General features: G+C 37.6%; 2 long non-coding RNA genes across 2 annotated transcripts; one reads left to right on the top strand and one right to left on the bottom strand.

Annotated features, from left to right (window-relative positions):
• The first annotated feature begins 2,614 nt into the window (after positions 1-2,614).
• LOC145460370 (uncharacterized) lies at positions 2,615-5,670 on the top strand. The gene is made up of 2 exons (XR_014039834.1): positions 2,615-4,416; positions 4,566-5,670. It is a non-coding gene; the product is annotated as an uncharacterized LOC145460370 (long non-coding RNA).
• A 10,325-nt stretch (positions 5,671-15,995) lies between these two features.
• Positions 15,996-20,930, bottom strand: LOC145460369 (uncharacterized). Its single transcript, XR_014039833.1, has 4 exons — positions 20,297-20,930; positions 18,044-18,128; positions 17,531-17,654; positions 15,996-16,555 (listed from the first exon to the last, which is right to left on the bottom strand). It is a non-coding gene; the product is annotated as an uncharacterized LOC145460369 (long non-coding RNA).
• Positions 20,931-21,016: the final 86 nt, after the last annotated feature.

The following is a 21,016-nucleotide window of genomic DNA, read 5'->3' as shown; positions in this document are numbered from 1 at the left end:
GAGGAGGTCAAGATGAGAAATCCTACACCGAAAAATCACTCGGCCGTGAAAGGGCAAACTCTTGGGCTTAGGCGGTAGTCCCTCCTTTCGCGCGCTCCTAGCCCCCAGGATTTCGCGCGGCCATTTTTTTCTCGCGAATTTCTTTCGCGTCACGCACGACGGACTAAGCGAAAGAGGGACTACTAGTAGTCTAGGCCGCACAGCCCCGCCAAATTTTTCAGAAATTCAAAGTATTGTGTGTGAGGCTAAATAAAGCTGCTGGGGAGGCAAAAGCATTTGACGCGTAATTTTTCCATTTCTGTGCCGGGCAGTCCGTGTTTCGAATGGATGCGGCACTCTACGTTTCGTTGTCAGTGACGCAGTATATTTTCTTTTTAAAGGACGCCTCATGTGTGACAACAGTTCTGCAATTATTCCTCCACTTTCGCTTGAATATTATGAAGCTAGAATGCAAATGCTATCGGTGTTTTCATGGAAACCAGCTCTTGAAATGCCGCGGTATGTCGAAATACAAATTTTCTTATTTTTAAAAGCGCGCTCTAAGAAGTAAAGCTACTGGAATTGTGGCGGAAAATTAGAGAGAAATTCAACTAAATCTGGAAAATGTCGACACCTACGATATTTTTGCCTATTTTGCAATATACCAACGTTAATTAAAATACAATATGATGAATCAGTTACCTTCCACGATATATCGTATCTGTAGTATCGTCCAAACGCACCAAATGCGTGTTCTTTTCCCGTAAACAGCCACAGAATAGGGGCGGGATTGTTATTCCTTACAAGTGTTCTGATTGACCAAAATTATGTCGCTGTAGTTGTGATCTTAATCACATTTAAGGACGGTGCCTACTAAATACAAAGGCTTTTGAGCCAGGTTAGGACCACGCGGAAAAAGTAGATCTTTGCGAGGGCTATTGGAATCCACGAAGAAAAATGGGGGTAGCCACGCATTTTTTCGAGATAATTAGCCTTGAATCTCAACAAAAATGCTGACATCGACATTTTTCTGAAAACAGAAGGAGAGGGTATTTCAGTTCTTCACAGCTTCTTGACAATTCACCTTTACATACAGAAAAGCGAACACATTTATAAAGATCTGAAAACTACATGGTAAATAGTAGCATAAAAACCATTTTTGGTTTGTTTTTAATAACAAAATCGTTGCAACAGCACTTTTAGCGTCTCTGACAGCCTTCCTCTGTTTCAGCTAAAACACAGTCTAAATATCTTTTGCTCACAACCAGAAACTAATCACGTGCTGAATAGGCTTGCCACTTCCATTTCATAACATAAAATGTAGGGGTAACCACGCGTTTTTTAAAGTTATTGATCCTTTTTGAAACTTTTTACGATGCTCGTTACATTTTTTCCTGTCACCTCCCCAGTAAGTAAAACATTTGCGTATCTCGAACTTGTTTTGCACGCGCACTACGCCATCTGCAGGTACATGTTTACAGTTGGATTTCAGTATAATTTTCGACAGATAACAGCTAGTTTTTCAGCTGGAAGACGTTAACAGTTAGTGGTTAGCGATATGCTGCTGTTCTGGTGTTCCTGGTTTAAGCACAGGTTCATTAAACTCTGATTTGGTCATAGTAGGAAAATTTTGCTTTCAATTAAGTCGTATACTTGGTAGCGTAGTTGATTGTGTCATGTCAACCCAGCGCGCGCGTGGCGCTTAAACCATGCCTTACGTGATGCGCAGAACGTGTGCGCATTAACAAAGGTAGGCACCGTCCTTAAATCAGGCACGGAAACAGATATCTTCGTTTCTCTAGAATACATCGTTTCAGTAAGACTTAGGAACATTTAACTCGCCAATTATTTCTACCTGCATGACATTTTAATTTGCTTTTCTTTCCGTGTCACGAAATAAAATTTAGTTTCGAGAAGTTATTTTTGCTGAACATGTTTACCTTGTGAATTACAAGCGTTTACCCTGATAACATTCATACTCACTATGTCATTAAATCACTCTGAAACGGAAAACAGTACCATTTCTTTGTTGAACTAGACAAAAATAACTGTCCTAACTGCTTCCATCGGCTTAAAATATCGTATTGCCGGTCAAATCGCGTGGTGTGGCGGTGTCTCTACTTCGAAAATATATTTCTTTTTCACGATCAATATCAAGTCCAGTTCGCAGTTTTCTAGTGTAAGATAATACCGAGAAACGAGAGTTTCACTGAAATGTTGCAAATGACACATTTTGTTACGATGCACCGAGTTTTGGCTGAAATTTTGCCGCCGTATTTACATTAAAAATTACGAACTTTACTCTGATTGGATATTACAAATCACTATGTACATAGTTCACCCCTGAACTGAAAACAATACCGTTTCGTTTCTGAGGAAGCGAAACAAAAAGGACAGACGACTGGGATAAACATCTCAATACGTGTAATCGTTGCTAGGCCAGCATTGCCAGCGGAAATCTTTCTTGCGTTTAATGTTGCCTTTGGTATGATCGCAGGTTAGTACAGCGTCTTGTTTTCCGCTCTGGAACTTTTACTTTCAACAAAAGTAATATAATGTTGCTTCTGTCAATATTGACCACAAAACCCCTTTAATGCAACAAAATTATATCAGGAGCCGTAATCGGGGACGGAGACCGTAAGCGGGCGCCATTTCTAGTATTGGGGCTGTCCCAGGGGCGGGGCAGAAGACTCCTGAAATTTTCGTATAGGCATCATCCAACAAAAAATGACGTCACATCCGGTTTAAACTGGGCTTCGCGGCTCGTTTCACAAAGCGAGAAAATGGCGTTTCGATTACTCATGATTTCCCTCTATTTGTAAACCATCAGTTTCGTTTCATCTTATATTGAGTATGGAAGGATGTTGCAGACACATTACTTCGACTTTTGAAGCAAAAATTTCGGGAAAAGAGAAAAGTTTATTATTGTTTTGAAGCAAAATATCGGAGAGCCTTCCGTCATCGTCGGGCCAATTTTACACATTTTCAAAACTGGTGTCGTTCCGACTTTTGGTTCTTGTTGTTCGTGATTTAGTGATAATAATAAGTGCAATAGCCTATAATGTTAACAACAACCTGGATGAAGTATTGCCGGCCATAGTTTGCACTGTGTACTACGGGAACATAATTAACAGAAGCCGTTTAGCTCCGAAAGTCGCTGTCACCAGAGCTTTTGTTGCTCTTGGCTCACGTGTATTGGTAGAAGAGACAAGCTGGATCGCATGCTGAAGGTCAGTATCCCACATTCCTACATCTCTCGTTGAAGATTGTTGTTTTCAGTAAGATACAGTACATATGTATCGGTAGTTTGGGGTCATCAGTCTCTTTCTCTTCGGTGAGTGCTTTTAAAACGCCCAGTAAAAACTTGATTCACGGCATGGAAGCTTATGCCTCGCTGGATCGAAATTCGAGCAACATTTTTAAGTTCTAGTCCTCTTTAAAAGTAATTAAATCAATTATTCAAATCCAAGCCATCAGAGGGAATCTGCCATTGAAGCTGCCCTAAGTTAAGGTCCTGTTTATGGACCTTCCCCTTTGAAAATCGTGGGGGTGTTCTTTGAGGCAACACAGGTCCCATTTGTATGGTCTCGGGTACCCGGGATAACCCTCCCCCTGAGGCAACTTTATCAAGTGTTTGTATGAGAAAATGTAGCCCCTGTAGGCCGAGTAGAAGTTGACCTTGCATGATTATTCGTAACTCTTACTGAATAATCAAATGTGCAACTATCCCTCTTTGTTTAAGTTTCCCTCACTCATTTGATCACAGTGGGTTTTGCTGAGTTAATTTTCTCTTCTTTGATACAAATTGCTGCTTTAAATCTTAAATCTAGGCATTACGTGACACTCGCCATGCCGAGAGTTGTTCCAGTTAGGTGAGCCAAAGTGTTTATGTATACTCAAAGAAAAGTTGTTGGTTACTTTAGCTGCCAAGGCAAGTCAACTTGCCCACCTGAATTGTCTCGCCCCCAAGTCTGGTTCGTCATCCTCGTGTAAACAGTTGGTTGAACTTTGCAAAGAAATAAGTGAAAAGTTAGCTCTGCCAGGGTAACTCGGGGAAAGGGTTGTCTCTGGTACACAAGAGCTATTCTATTTTATTTCCATTTTCCCTCTTCCTCTTCCAACTGATTATGGAAAATATACTGTCCAAAATCTTTATGGGTACTGGTGTTTGAGAGTGTCATCTTTATCACTACTGTGGAATGTACCTCACCATACGGCCACCCCCGTTAACACAGCCACCTAGTTATTATGGCCACTCTATTCTGGCTCAAACAAAAGCTCAGTCAGTCATTTTCTTATTTATTTATTATACAGTCAGATTTTTGTGACCTGTTGGTGACCAGTTTAACAGAATTCTGGCACATTGTAGGAGTAATTTATATACAATTTACAGCAAGCAACAGGCATCATTTTGTTAGTGAAGTCCCATGCATATATGTAACTCTTGATTATTTTGAGATTTTTTCTCTATTATGTCATCAAGGCAATAATATTTTGATTCCTGCTCCAGCGGTAGGGGGGGGGGGGGGGACTCTCCTCTATGTGCTATATACAGCTGTGCAGCCCCAAAGGGTATGGTTATTCAGTCGTTTTGGTCATAAATACTCTAGGGTAAGGCTTTTGCCCTCTAGTCTTTAATTTGTTATGTTTTTTAGAATAAGCTACCTCAATTTTCATCATTATTGATAAGACCATCAACAAAAGTCCTTCAAAACTTATGTATAGGGCAACTGTAGCAGTCGCAACAGTCATAAATGGGGTAGGGAAAATCACAGATTTTGATCATAAATAGGTTAAGAGTTTAACTTTTGTGAAGAGGGCTGCACTGACCCCCACCCAATTTTTCTGGGATGTACAAAACACATTTTCTCAGCAGTTACTACAGTCTTGCTTTAGTAAATCAAAATAGTACTTGCTGCCAGTTACTTTATAAAAGTATAACCCCTCCAGAAGCCTTCACAAAGTACATGTAATATTAGGTGCTAACAATTTTTTTTTTGCGGCTGATTAAAATTTGGTATTAAATTGTACTGAACTGGTGCAGATTTAATATACATTATATTTTGTCACACTTAGTTCACTTATTTTAAGACTACTCAGCAGCAACTAGTACCTCTTGTATCACCATGCAGTAACAGTATATTCCAAACAAAAAAAAAGTACATGTATATGTATTACTATCCTGCCTGGAAGAGTGTGTAGAGAGAGCACACAGTGCAGTGCCCTACTGTATGTCTTTTGTTAGGTATAATAATCTTAAATTTAGAAGACTCAAATTGATCTTAGAATTCACAAAAAAGATGATTTCTTGACAACTCTCCTTTAGCTGTGTCGCTTCATAATAAATTAGCAGTTTGGTATGTTGTAGCATAGAACTTTAATTAATTAAGTTATTGCACCGGTATCACAGAGGTAATGGGTTAGAATCCAGTTCACACCTAATTTTTTTTTCAGGCTATAATTTCACCTTTGCTAAGTTGTGTATAGTATGTTACAATGATCAATCATGTCTTTATAAGTTGATCAATGTATATATGTCCCACTGACTTATACTTCAACATTTTATCTTAAAGTTTGTTTATTTGTTTTATTGTGTGGTTCTAGAAAATGTCCATACCCACCCCAAGGAGATTATTGGAAATTCCAGGGATGGGGAGGGTCTCAAAAGCCAAACTTTTTAAAGAAAAGTATTAATAATAATTGGAATTTCCATAGGGATGGGATGGGGAGATCTCTGTTTAATAAATACCTAAATAATATGTACAGACCCATTATCTGATGTGAAGACTGTGCAATATATCCTGGCCAACGAGTTGCCAAGGTGTAGCATCCTTGTTATCAATTTCAAGTACCAAATTAAAGAAGATCAGCATGTTAGATGGGAGAGGGGAATTTTTCAAAATATCATAGACTAAAAATATATATATTTTCCAAACTCAATCATGTTAGTAGTGTTAGTGTCTATTTATTTATTTATTTATTTATTTATTTATTTATTTATTTATTAATGAATACCTGTGAAGAGATAGTCATACATTCTTGCAAATATTCTGGGAGTCTCCCACATACCAGTTAGATCATCCAGTCCCCCAGGAAAGTTATGAAATTTATTGTCCAAGTAAACTATTGAACCATGGGCTCCAGTGGGGACAGTGCTATTACGATGCAATTTGCAGATGTGCTACATAATATGAGCTTAACAGTTTTGTTACCATGGCAACAGGCTGCATTTCAGACCTTCCCTGATACTCTAGGCTTTTCTGGCCACCTCATGGCCTTGATTAATGTTTTTCAAGCTGAAAATCACTGCATTGTTGAAATTGGGTTAGAGGGGACTGGAAAAGATTGAGTTGCCAATTGGGAACATATTTTTATAGCCATATTAGTGTGTTGCCTGTAGAACTATAAGGCTACCAAGTTTCAATGATCTCTGCTGTATACATGGTCTGCACTTGTTGTAATATTGGGTTTGGTGTATAACATCATCAGTCCTCTCATTTGCATATATTTTACACATTTTAAACTTAAATATCTCCAGAATTAATGCAAATATTTGTTAAGGTAAACAGCATTTGTAATCTATAGCAGAATTCTATTTGATACTCCTAAAAATTCTGAATCAAGGGGTAAACATTTGATGATAGGAGCATGCCAAATCATTGAGTTGAATTTATGCTGCTGACATTTACATGTACTGTAAGGTGTTGAAGAGAATTTTGGAGGGGAATTTGGTGTGTTTATTGAATTGCCAGAGGTTGGTTGGCTGGTTTTGTTATTGCTTTGTCATTATCTTCCATGTATTTTTTTTTAAAAGCAGAGTGCTTGGTGGCAAAAGCAAAACTGGCAATATTCTCACTTACCTGTGTTTCTAAAGTCATGTTTTTAGGTTTTTGGGGTCAATCTGTTAGTAGTTGCACTGTCTTAAATTACAATAGAAAAGATGTGATATTAATTATGTAAGTTATACTTTGGTATCATTCATACCAAAATTATAGTAAGTTTCTGGTTCAATGTTTGCCTCTGCATTAATTTGATTAAACTACTGTAGTTTATTTTTTAATGGAATTTAATTCTGTCAAAAGGGAGGTGGGAATCTGAGAACAATAGTGAACTGGACCAACAAATATACAGAAATCTACCACCATTGCTTTCATGGCTGAGTGGAGATGAATCTAAGTCAGACCAAAATTAGAAAAAAAAATTAATGATTTATTGGAGGATTGAAATGGGATCCTGGCTATGGGAGAGTAGGAATTGGGGCTGAGGGGGGTGGGTGGTGTGCTTGTGAATTTAAGAACCTCTTTGAAAGTGAAAACAAACTGTAGGTTTGAAAAGTTTAAAGTGGAGGTAAAATTATACTTTAATATATCTTGTTTATTAAGGTGGTAATGAGCATAATACCCACTTAGGGTGAGTCATTGAAACAATGACATAATTTATGTTTGTCTTTTCTTAGGTGGTTACCTCCTGGCATATACACCCCACACAGGCATACAATGTTATGATTTAGATGATGCAACCTGCTTTCCCATGTTTAACATACACGTAAGAGAATTGATCAGTGGACCTGTGAGTGTACAAGTGTGATTTCTCTACTGATAATGAGAATTATAATAAAGATACAAAGCCACTCTGGTGTGATTTATTTAATTATTCCTTAACGGTAAAGTGAACCAGTTAAACCAAAGGTTGCACTCTGTAAGATCAGGTGTACAAAAATTCAATAGAAAATTTCACTACATCAATTTTATTAATTAAGTATACTTCTCTGCAAAATATAGTTGGTATGTTGTTGTACTGGTAAGAATATAATTTGGAAATTTTTTATGGGAAATGTTTCCATTTAAAAATGTAGCTCAGATGCTACAACTATAGTTCTCCTTTCTGTGGTGTTTCTTTTGTGGTAAATTGTGAAAACAAATTATGTTGACCTACATGTAAGTTAAAAAAATATATAAGTAGTAGCTCTTCTGAAAAAAAATAGTTAATTTGTTGTTGTTTCTTCCTGTTCATTTTTTCCTTGAACATTTTTATTTTCCTAATAAGTAGTTTAGCTAGCCATAAAAATGTTTTGTTGTCTCTGAGACCATTTTCAAGATAAAAAAGTGATTTGTATATAAAATTTGAATTTTTTGGGGTGGGGGTGGGGACCTTTTCAGAATTTCCCTACAAAGGTCACAAGGTACAAGGGAAGAGGCAGAAATAGAATTTTAAGTGTTAAAACATATGTTTTCATCATCAGTTTGGGCCTCTCTGTGAAGCTGCATAGTATACTTGAGGATCATGTTATACCCATTTTAATTCAAAATACAAATGGAAACTTGCATTGACAATCGCTTAATTCCTTGGCACTGTTTTGTTTTTTAATAATTGCCTTTTTTCACAAAACAATAATTTGAACATCTTTGTTTCACGAGCTGGGAGGGGGGCGGGGGGAAGGGGTATTCTACAAAGTTTTGAACGGAAAGGCCTTATCTCAACGTCCATTACCCCTTACCCTTTTGTATACATTTGTACCATTTTGATAGAAATGGCACCTCTTTTGTCGACCTTACATTGCAAAAGGGTAAATGTACCCCTTTAACAAACCTATTTAATAATACTGCATCCCTTCTCTATTCCCTTGGAAAGAAGTTAATAAATAATATTACAGAATCTCTTCATTCTGGCTGAGGAGAGTGAATGAGAGCTTTTCAACAACATTTTAGAACCAGAAGAATGGAATCCCTAAATGACAGATTTTCCTACCCTTTCATACACCTCAACTTGTGAAATCCCTATCATTAATTTTATACCTGAAGCCTGAAAAAGGTACTCATCGTGAGCTGAGCCTCCCCATATAGGTCATTACAGAGAGCCTTCCCACATACACAAGTCAGGAACTCTTGACAAGTACTGTAAGTAAATGCTGGCTTTAAGACTGGTCTGAGCCAGCTTCTTCAGTTTTTTAGCACAAACTTGTTGCTCTCCGTCAATTTCTAGTACAAAACCTTTTCTTTGCTGATCTGGTCCAAGTTCACAGACACTAGCATCACTCTCACGACACTGACTCTATCACTGTCACTCACAGTCTGATTCTTCAGTTTCACTGCACCATGCTTCATCATCACTCATCATTGTTAGACATGAGATCATTAGCTTGTAAAATTCACCAGCCTGGCAGTGTCACTGTTGCTATTGCCTGTTCCCAGACTTCCTTTTATGGCTAGGTGTAGGGGCATGAAATTTCACTACTGTTTAAGAACAATTTGTTTAGATGGCATATTGAAAGTGATGAATTACTGAAAATTGTCAGTATTGCTAGTGTTCTCTCATTTCCTTAGGGATTGAAATATCTTGATGTAAGATTACAAAGAGAAAGCACACTGAAATATAATGCACAATTGTTTAATAACCTTTCAAAATGGGTTGCCAATATGACAGGGATTAATAGATGAGGAACTTTGTCTGCAAACAGGGCAAATGAGAGGGTTTGAAGAAATTAAAGGTGTAAAGGTGCATGCTTGACCTCAGTGGGGGGGGGGGGGTATTGGAACTTAGCGCTGCTGACGTCTAACACTGTTGAAACAGAAAAATAAATTTGATTATAAATGAGAAAAAACCACGACATGTCCAAATTACTTAATCGCCGTTAAAACTAATCCTCTTGCTTTTTTTTAAGGGGTTCACGGCCTGCCTGTAACGAAGCGTTTATCAATTAAGGGATTGCTTAGGGAAAACATATCTTGTTTAAGGTTCTTAACCAATCGTAACATATTTTATGGCATCAGTTTGAGTCATGAGCAAACACACGAGTTTGTGTTAGTGTCGATCGGCAAGAAAGTTCTGCAAAGCGCGTTATGTGTGTGGGTCTATTCTTGCAGTGATACGATTAACAGCACTCAAGTGCTCTCGAGTGTTTGGCAACAGTAAATTTTAAAAAAGGCGCTTCTGTTAATAAGGTTCTCACATGTCTAGAAACCTGTCATTGTGCATTTTTCTTAGTGTGATGCCTACCTAAGAGAATAGGATATTTGAATTGAGTACAACTTACCTAGGATTCATTATTTCCACACAAACGATGACTCCTGTGGAATTCAGCGAGGAAGAAATGGCGACATTTCGTAAAAAACACGCCTTGAAAACAGCGTGTTTTTGAATAAATAATTACCCTGTCCTTCAAACAAACTGATATGACGAGGAAGAAGACAAAATTTTGTTTATCGTGGCCAAATAAAACGTTAAAAATATCCGGCCGATTGCAAAATATTACCATTTTACTTACTGAGAGAACGATTATGCCATGTTCAAATTTGATTTTGCCGCTCAGCGTCTTTTTTACCGGATGTCATGTCATTTTTTGTTGGATGATTCAGATACACAAAAAGTGCCAGGCGTCGCAGAGTGTTCTCCCCCGCCCCTGGGCTGTCCCCATGATATGGGACAATAATTCTATTTCTAGAACAAATTGCGCCATCGCCTGCGGCACACGCGCGTACATGCTGCGAGGATTTTTGCGGATGTTGCGCGGGGGGAATGGCGTCCGAAATTCCCGAAATTTTTCATGTTTTTGGCCCACAACTCAACGCGTTTACGTCTGTTGGAATTTTGCTTATGTATTTTCGTCGTAAGCTGCTCCAGTTTGAGTGAAGTAAGACAGTGTCGAATTTAGGTATGTTCCGCTGTAAGTTTATATATATCGCTGACCAAGTTGTGTTCCGACGGATGCTTCTTTTACATGAGCTGTACATTACTCCACTTTAAATCTCACATATGTTGACGATTAACAGCTTTTCCATTACACAGCAAAAAACTAGCTGGATATATTTAGATATAGCAGAGCTTCAGGACTTCATAGTTTCCTAGCTCCTCTTGCCACACGCTTGCGAGGAATTTGTCAGTCTATAGCGACTAAAACAAAATAATTGCTAGTTTGAGTTTCGCTTGAATTGTAAGTAACGCTTGATGTTTCATCAAGGCCCAATAACTTTACGTCCGTAGATACTGCTCAGTTTTATTCGTGTAAAAATCCAGTAAATTCTCTGTTGTCGATGAATGAGAGCGCCCGCCGATGCGTGTTTCGTACAGTCGGTAAACATGACAAATTGTACTTACGCCGCACTTTCGTGTGAAAGCGTACATCGAACTCAAACAATAACTCTATAGTTTTTAAATATGTTTAAGATTGATAAATGTTTGAGAACATATTAAAAGCTAAGCTGAAAATATGTGAATAAAGCAGAAATAATCAGCAAAGTTACGATGACGCTTTCTTTAATCAACTTGGAATAACGATTTCGATTTTGTTGATCGAGTTATCAAAACTCTTTGTCTATTTTCATTTTCGCAGTGTAGAACTTCACTATGGTCATGTTGAAGAAACACACATGATGTTAGTAGCCTTTTTTGCGTTCGTGAAATTTGTTACAGCATCTCAGCACAAAAGATAACGAAAGAAATCTTTGTCAAGATTTGTTGACAATTGAAACACCGACTCGGTCTTGAAAGTGCACGAACTGCACTATGCAAATGAGCTAATTGTACGCGTCAGACTTTCCTTTCAAAAACTTTTGCAAACTCACCAAACAAGCAGAAACAATAAGAAACCGTCAAAACAGGTTTTGGCTATGATGAACCATTGTCTGAGAAACTCACAAATTAGTTCGATACCAGAGTAGAGAGTTTTCTTGCTATATTCTTAAGTCAGAACAAACGCAAAAACATACGCGTAAGCTTACAACTAGCGTGAGCAGATCTTATTATTCATTCCCAGCGCGAGATTGAAGTCTTGTTTTCGACCCTGAAAAACCGACCTTTTCCGTTAGCTCAGAGCATAAAACTACATATAAGCGCCCTGGTTCGTATTCCCTGCCTTATTCCCTGCCATCGCTGTGAAAAATACGCAAGAGAATCTCTCAACTCTCACCATTTGATCACGCAACGTGACAACATTCACGCGAGAGCTCCCGACATGTGCGTGAATCCGCGCGGATATATGACGTCAGGATGGCGCAATTTGCTCTAAAAATAGAAAAATTGTCCCATATCATAGGTGCGCGCGAATCCCGAGACTTACGGTCTCCGTCCACGATTATGGCTCCTGATTATATCCAAATTTGTATTGATAATTTCTTGATAATTTTACTGCTGTTGTTGTCAGAGTTCATAAAGAACGAGATTGCAATATGTTTGTGATCCATGAGAACGTATACTAAATTGAAATACATTTTGCACGCAACTAAGTTGCTCTGAAGATTAATTGAGATAGTTTTAACGTGGTTCATGAAAAAAATGTTGCGCAGGCAAATTCATTTTCCTTAACCCTACCAAAATGCAGTTGTATTCGTGTTAAGGTAAATGAGACGGTAGCTCAAGAATATCTTTAAAAACAAGATGGTTCAACTGATCTGAATGTCAAAAATAAACGGAATAATGGCTGAATGGATTGTTAAAAAAGAAACGATATTTGTCCAGAGGGTAGTGTTTTTATCCTTCCTGCCCCATTCAAGAAGGACGCAGAGGTGGAACGAAGTACCAGTACATAGTGGCAACGGAGAAGGGACACCCCCCCTCCCCCTCCTTCTCACTACCACCCACACCTTGTTGTTTTCAAGGGGGTGGAAGAAAAATCTACTGTCCTACTAGACGACATTTCAATTTCATTTAGTTTTCTAACGACTCATTAAATAAAGTTGTTTTATTTTTGCCATTTACATGTAAGTCAGCTTAGTGTTTGGTTTTCATCATTTGGTTTTCTTTGGATTTTCTTGGGCAACTCAGACCTCAGACCCGTAAACTGAGACGCTCGAAAACGAAAACTCAGACCCGAAAAAGTCAGACTCTCTGCGTGTCTCGAAAACTCAGACCCGAAAAATATAACAACTTTTTTTCACTTCGTGTTTACTGCGGATTGTTAAAGACGTCTTGTTTACAGTTCGTCGATACAATGTCACAGTTAGCCTGCGGTGGTACATTCCTCTCCCGGATAACGAAAATAATACCCAGGATTCGTATGGCTTTTCGGTTGCATTGTAAGTATAAACCAAGTATATATATCTACACACTACGGATCCTTATTCTTTGATTAATTCTGCTAAATTCAGCAGATTTTTCCGGGTGTGATTTTTCGAGACATCCTTAGAGACTTTTGAATCAGCTCCATAGCAAGTTGTTTTAAGTCAATTGCGTGCATGAGGTAATATCAAAGGAAATGAAACGGAAAACAAGACGGTGTACCAACCTGCGACGATACAAACGACAACAATGAACGTGAGAAAGATTTCCGCTGGCAATCTTGACCTTGCAACGGCTACACATACTGAGAAGTTTATTCAGTTTTTCCTTCACATTCCAGTCGTCTGTCCTTTGTGATCCTTTCGTAGGCCGGATAGCGGCCTACGAAATCTGCGTTGTTGTGTAAACAATCGGCTGCGCCAAAGAGACACCACCCCTAACGTCTTTTCTCGACTATCTCGTTTGCACGCTAATAATTGAGAAAAAACTGCCGCGCCACCAGCAATGCTAGGCGATTTTTCTGATCCGAAAGAACAGCTAGTATTTTCAAAACCAAGGAAAAACCTTTAGGCAAGATCGACATTTCGAACTCCTGTCGTCTGACCGTTGAATCTGTAACGCGTCACGCCTTCCGAAAACGAGAAAATCGATGTAAACAAGGGGTTTGCCGAAGTGCCAAAATTAAAATTCAGGGAAAAGCCTCGTTAACTAATAACTTGCAGTTTGTTCTACTAAACAGCAAAACAGACCAGCGAACTGAGGATCCACTCTGTTTTTCCATGCAGCGTGACGTTAAAAATAGAATTTTCGCGGGAAAATTTAGTCTAAATAATGGTAAGGATTTGTCGAGTTTGAAATGTTTACACAGGTTAATAACGATTTCACAGCTTAAATATTCTAAATTGCAGCCCAGCTAACTATTTTTTGCAAATATTTTAGTAAATCAGGGATAACAATCGCAGAAAGTCGGTAATATATAGATTTAGGCCAGCCTAAAAGCGGAGCTCCTCAGTTATTTTTCGGAATGTTGTTACTAATGAAAATAATCCAACATGTATGAGGTAAATTGCGAATGATTTAATAGTTTCAGCCGGAACTAGTATTACATCAGCAGATCGAGGTGTAAGATGGTGTGATTATGAAATATAGAGCCACGATTTCAAGGATTTCTGGGAAGCTACCAAAAATCTTGATCACATAACAGAACTGTCTTCTGTGCTTTTTGGTGGCATTTCTTGTTCTTTCCTACCTTATTCAGAAAGACAAGGCATTGTCATTAATCATTATATTCTTCCTTAGTTAACATGGGGACTCCCACACAAAAGAAGTTTACACATTTTTTTGTTGTGGGGACTGATTGAAATGCAGTGGTTACAATATACTCAGTCCCTGAATCTCTACCAAATGAAATCTCACAAAAATACCAAAACAGTATATATATGTGAAAAGTTGGAAAGTTTTGTTTTCTAACTTGTCCCCAAAGATACATTTAGCCATCTTCACTATTGTATGGAGTCTCTTCCTGCTGGAAGGGTTTGCAATAAGCAAAATCACCCTCGAGTGAATGGTAATTACGATATATTTTTTTTTTGCTGATCATGAATACTTGCATAGGCTTCTAATAATAATTTTATTATTCAATTTCAATGTGATTTGTTCTTTTTCTCGACTGGCATTGTGGACTACAAGAGCTGCGATTGGGTTCCATTGATTAATTTTGCTATGATTAAATTATACCAAGAATTATCAGTGAGCTAAGAGGAAGTTATATTATGTACATGTATTTTGTCTGCACTACACAACCAAATGCACTCAAAGGTTATGAGGCATAAGTACATTTGTCAGAACAGCCCAGCATATCCAAGATATGTTTTGATTGACACATCAATTAAGATAATTTACAGCAAAATGGATAAAAAATACATCAATATCCTACATGCACCAAAGCCAGACATGGGGTTATAAGGCAATCGTTTAAACAACAGATTGAAATAATTTATAAATTAGAGAACATTATTTCTACAACAGAATGGAACAAATTAACCTTATCGGACATTGCGAATGGCAAGGCTGTCTGTAGAATGTCACAAATTTCTCAACCCTTTCTTTCTACAAAAATGCTAATCCTGCAACTTTGCTTAAGACCCAGTTTTCCATTTCGTGTTGGCAAAATATCAATTTATGCCATGTCCAATGCAGATTATCACAAAATTGATTTAAAAGCTCAATAAATATCATTTTAAAGCCAAAAAGCCAATTATTTAAATAAACCATGAGTAAATTATCTCTAAGAAAAACTGATTAAATTAACAGGCACTTAAAAATAATTAGTTAATATGTGTTTCTTAATAATGTAATGCAGTGTATCTGTCACAATGTTGCAGCTATGATATTACTACAAACAGGATGGGTTGCAGAACTGAACCTCCAAGTCAGTTTATTCAATGAACTTGGTGCAGAATTTATAATCCCATCAAGTTGTCTGTAAATACAGAGAAACCAAACAAAGCATTACAATCATAAGTGATGAATTACTAAACTCTTTTACATGTACTGTATGAACAGTGTATGTTCCATTAATATTGGGGATCTCTCAGAAGCTGCATCCATGATAAATTAATTTGTTCCCAGATGCATTTGTTTATAGAACTTTTCACAAATTAATATCTCTGTCATAACAGTGACCTCTGTGTTCTCCAACAATTAGCACACAAGAAAAATACACTCAGTAAGATATTGTTTACAATAAAAATCAATGCCTATAAGCAATCATAAGGACCTTAAATTTATATTACCTCAGAAATATCTCACCAGGCCATGGTTGCTTTGAAAATCTTTGATGTTTTAATACAGGCTCCCCATCTGTAACCTGTTCATATGTTGACTGACAGGAACAGGCATGTAATTCCTTTCTTTGATATACAGTGTACTTCATTGTTAGCTGTTTACTGAGTGATAGTAGTGAATCAAATGCTAGGGGTTGGTACTCCAACTTTCACTGTGGCAGGCTCTGCCCTGAGATACAAAGCAAACTTACATAACTGTTATGAACTTCGCCACTTGCTTTCGAGAGCAAATGCAATTTGCTTCAAACAAGCAACTGGAACATTGACGGTTACAACAATGTGCACAGTCCCAATCACAGGGTCATCCAGGCTGTTTGGTTGTACATATAACTGTACAACTGTATATGAGTTCAGCTTCCAGAAGAAAATCAGAGTTTGTCAGGATAAATACTGATGCTCTTGCTTACTCAATGAATGAATGTGCAGTTCCAGAAGATATTCACACCCAACACCCATTCACGGCCAGTCTTTAGAAATTCCAAATTAAAGTATCAGGAATCAAGAGCTCTAATAGAGAAAAAACCTCCATGTGGGGTATGAATCTTTTCTTGAAGAAAACAATGTCTGAGAAATCATTAATTACAAAATAATGTTTAAGAAACATCTTACCTTTCAGAGAATTTTGTAATCTACACTGTCTGGCCAGTTCATATACATGTATTTGACAAGTTGACACTGGGCATGTTTGTAAATTTGTGCACTTCAACATCACATTACTATGTAGTAGCACTGGCCAACTAAAAACAAACAGCATAATTTGGTTAATTAATATACACTGTACATTATTAGGTTGAAATATTGGTGTAGATTGTTGCACATCAACAGATACAGAAACTATTTGCACCTGAATCATAATGAGTGAAAAATCGTGCATGAGACATTTACATGTACATGTTAAACAGCCCTCCACCTCAGAACCATCACAGATATGATATGATATTTTTAAACTCTCTGAAATTTCAGATTATTCAAGATTAACATATGCACATACATCATCTGGGGCAACCCTAAAACACTGAATTTGGAAACCGAAATCTGAAATCCAGAATCTGGAATCCAGAATCCGGAACCAAAAACCAGAATCTGGAATCCAGATATTATGAATGATGATAGAAATAATTCACTTCAGCAATGTCTAATAAATAAATATGAGCAAAAATCATTTTGTTGTTATTTATTTTCTTGGCTTTACTTCAGCCACAGACTGTAATTGCTAAAAAATTATTGACTAGTTCTGAACAACCCTTAGCTATATATCTGGCCCCGTTGTTCAAAAGCTGCATAAAGCTATTCATTCGCTACACCACTATCCAGTCAGGGTTACTGATTTTTTGGGTGGATAGAGTTACTCATAGCCTGCGAGCAGGCTCTAGTATCTGTCTCTATTGTCTGAGCAGGCTAAATAGGTGTCTAGTGTTTTTCTGCATTGGCATGTCACCAAGAGCCTTCATGCGGCTTTGCCACTCACACCCCCAGCCCAAACACGAGAGCCTGCTCATAGGCTAAGTTACCCATCTTTTGTTCAAGCTGGCCCTGGTGAGAGCCTGGTTCTTGTCTAGATCAAATTGCTCTGAGAAGACTGGTGAGCAGCAGATTTACAGTTTTCCTTCAAAAATATATTGCAACAATTATTGCATCTTTCGTTACCTATTCTTGTGATGAAATGACACAAAATTCAAGAACAAGAAGTCATAAGCATAAAACTAACTTACATGGTAGTGCTTACAGTTCCTCTTACTGTCTGCATATGCTGTCCATAAACTGATGCTGCCTGGACAATGTACTCATTATTTTTCTGATCACACCTTTTAAAACGTCACTGTTATATAATTTGTCCTGAAAAAGCAATACATGAAATGTTATGCCTTTGGCACTCACCAAATACCTTTACATGATGTATAATGTACACCATATCAACATTCACAATTCTCTTTACTTTCATTGTAACTCTTTTGTGTCATTTTCCCTCACTTGAAGACAGGACTTCCACATTAGGTTATAATTTGCCTCTGGAATCTCTATGAATTCACAGGGAGTGATAACAATTAAATCATGACTAATTTTAGCAAAGGAGGCGTTCAAATGTCAGATTTTAATGCTAAGTTTATACAGTAACTTTACATTACTCTTCGTACATATATATAACCTCTCGATTATTGCACCTATAGACAGAAGGTGTGCTGGGGGAAGAAATGTTCTAAACTCTCTGAACTTTTCCGCCTTACCTGTAATAGGATGACTATTATGAACTACGGTTTGTAACCAACACCAACATCAGGTTATGTATACACATGTATATTTTGTTGTCGTCTGTAATCATAAAAAAATAAAAATTTAAAATCCTCCATAAAGTTCACACTCAATAACACTGCTACATGTAGCGCTGTTACTGGAAATCAATTTAAGTGAAACTGTTGAAACAGCTCTGCCAAAATTTTTCCTAGCAGTTAAGGCAGGATAACAGAATATACATGTAGCACACAGCAAAGGCTAGAGATACACACATGTTAGTTATCAGTTAGGATTTGGTGAGCTTCTGTGCTGTAGGTATGGTGGAAAATAATAGATTATCAGAAATGAAGGTTCCTGAGACATTTTGACAGCACTGAGAGGAATTAATATATAAATTCACAAAAGAAGGAGAAGTTCTTGCCTTGTCCAGTTCTCTGTAATAAAAATATCATTTACATATGAGTCATTTATAATATGTGGTTTGTGTTTAAAGCCGATATAATGCACACTCTGATTTGCCAATTCCAGTGCATTATTTACATTTACATGGTATACCTCGGTAAAACCATAAAACATTGCGTGCGACTAAAAAAAAAATATAAAAAATAAAAAGAAATGCCTAATTCATAACAATTTAAAATACTCAACACTAAAACGAATGTAATTCTTTACTTGAAAATTATTCTCCCGTAATGCCCATGGGCCAATTACAGGCATGCTAAAAAGTCCTAACACAAAGTAAAAGGAAATTAAGAAAACTATTGCTTTTTTCCGGAAAATTGTAGCGACTGAAGACAATGATGGAACACTCTGAGAGTGCATTCTATCAACCTGATGAGATACAATTTAAGGAGAATAGAGAATTCACAAAGTTATATCACAAACAAATTGGTACAGGACAGGAGAAAGGAAACTGTACAGCCAGGAAGAAACTGAAACTTTCTTCGACCAGCAAAAAAGTATGCATGCACAACAAAGAAAACAGTCAGTGACATTCATTTAATAAGTTAGTAAATAAAAAATTAGTGTGAAGAAGAGAGCAAAGAGAGAGAGAGTGGAGATAGGAGAGCGCTCTCTCCAACTAAATTGTGTATATATGTATGTAAAAGTTATTCTTATTACTGAGAAATGGTCAGGGCAAGAACTTCTATTACACTGTTCAATTTACCGAGTCAATTAGTACTATCTCACTTTTTTGGAACATTTCCATATTAAGTGTAAATACCGCATTGGGGAATAACCTAGCTCTTATTAACAAAATACGGTCCATGTACCCCCAACCAAAAGCAATGGCACAAATAACATGAAATAGCCAATCAAAATCAAAGCAGAGCTTTAATTGCAGACAGGATTGCCATGCATAATCGTCTACTCGACATTTTGGACTATAAATTATAAGCATTTCACCAAACCGAACTAATTGGACAGACGACAAAATAAAACGAGGAAATCTACATTATAAACACAAGATGCATATCACTACATCTGAGCTCGAGTATCAACAGCAAATCCCTTTTCAATGAACGGTGACCGAATAAAAGAGAGGATAAAGAAAATTCGTTTAAGCTTGCGGTGTTAAAGTTGAAAAATTATTCACGCTTAAATTTGAATATTACTGAGAGTCTGTATTTTTGCCGACGGCTTAATTTAGCTATGCAGTAGTATGGCAGTAGCTTTACCAGTCTTCAACCAATTTAACCTCGGAATTCACAAAAGCATTTCGCCAAACCGAATAAATTGAACTAACAAAACGAGGAAATCTCCATACTTTGTAATCACAATATGCAAATATTCACATAGGAACAAAAGTAAATTTAGCAAATCCTGTTCGCTTCGGCTTAAAATGGTTTGTAGACCTTTGTTGGTTCAGTTTTCAACAACAGAAGAACAAATTTTAGCAGTCTACGAAGCGGCAGTGCTAACTAAATCAGAGAAAACTTCAAAACTCGCCCAGCCGTGTTTACAAGTACGATTTTGGTTAAGCTTAAGCTGTGAGGTTATAAGCTTAAATTGACGACGAAAATCGATAGAAAACATAATTTGTTTACAACTTACAGCAACCTCCAAAGCGACCCACGTGTTATTGTTTAGAGACGAGCGAAATTAAAACGATGCAATTTTTAAAATCTCTTACAGCATGGCTTCAAATAAGGAAGACTTTTAATGGATTCCAATTGAAAATAAGCTTATATCGCCGAGGAAGCTTGTTAATTTTCATACCAAAAGCAACAACAAAAGTCACTTACCGCAAGTTGGCAATTCAGTTCGGCCAGTGTAAATCTTCCAGGCAGAAACTTGCAGCAAAAGTTGTGAAGACTAAACTGAAGTTATATTTTCGATAGATCAACGAATCAACCACTTCTTTTCGCTACGTTTACTGTTTTGCAATTTCTCTAAAACACTCGGGTACGTTTGATTTCTCTAATGTTCATCACCTGACCAAATCAGGTGACTTTTGAATTTTCTTGCACGGCTGCACAGCATCACGTTCGCGCGAATTTTGAACTTGGCCATGGGGAGTTCGGCAGTCTTCTGAATCAATTTGTCGGGTACTTTCGCCTCCTTTCTATAGCCCTCGTTAGCTTTGGTTCACGGCATTGTTCGGTATTATTTCACCTCCTTTCTCTAGCCCCTGACTACCTATAATTCACGGCATTGTTCAGTACTGTTTCGCCTCCTTCCCCAGCGCTGGCCCGCTCAGTCTTTTTCGCGATCTTCTTCGCTACTTCTTTGCCTGTTAATTCTTGTTTTCTGTCTTTTGCTTCAGCGCAACCCTGTCTTAAAAATATTAAATCAACCTCCGCTATCGTTTTTCTTTAAAAATCCCGCCAAGAAAAATGGCATTCACCCGCTACCAACTGAGGGTGCATGTCTCTGTCAACCTATTAGGGACTTTAAGCAAAGACAACGCGGACGGCGACGGGAACGCCATAAGATCAGGGAAAAGCCAAAAGGTCCACTGCGCA

The sequence above is a fragment of the Orbicella franksi genome, chromosome 11 (assembly GCF_964199315.1).
Source record: "Orbicella franksi chromosome 11, jaOrbFran1.1, whole genome shotgun sequence".
NCBI lineage: Eukaryota > Metazoa > Cnidaria > Anthozoa > Scleractinia > Merulinidae > Orbicella > Orbicella franksi.
Note: the sequence above shows the minus strand (reverse complement) of the source record. Positions and strands in the feature narration are given on the sequence as shown.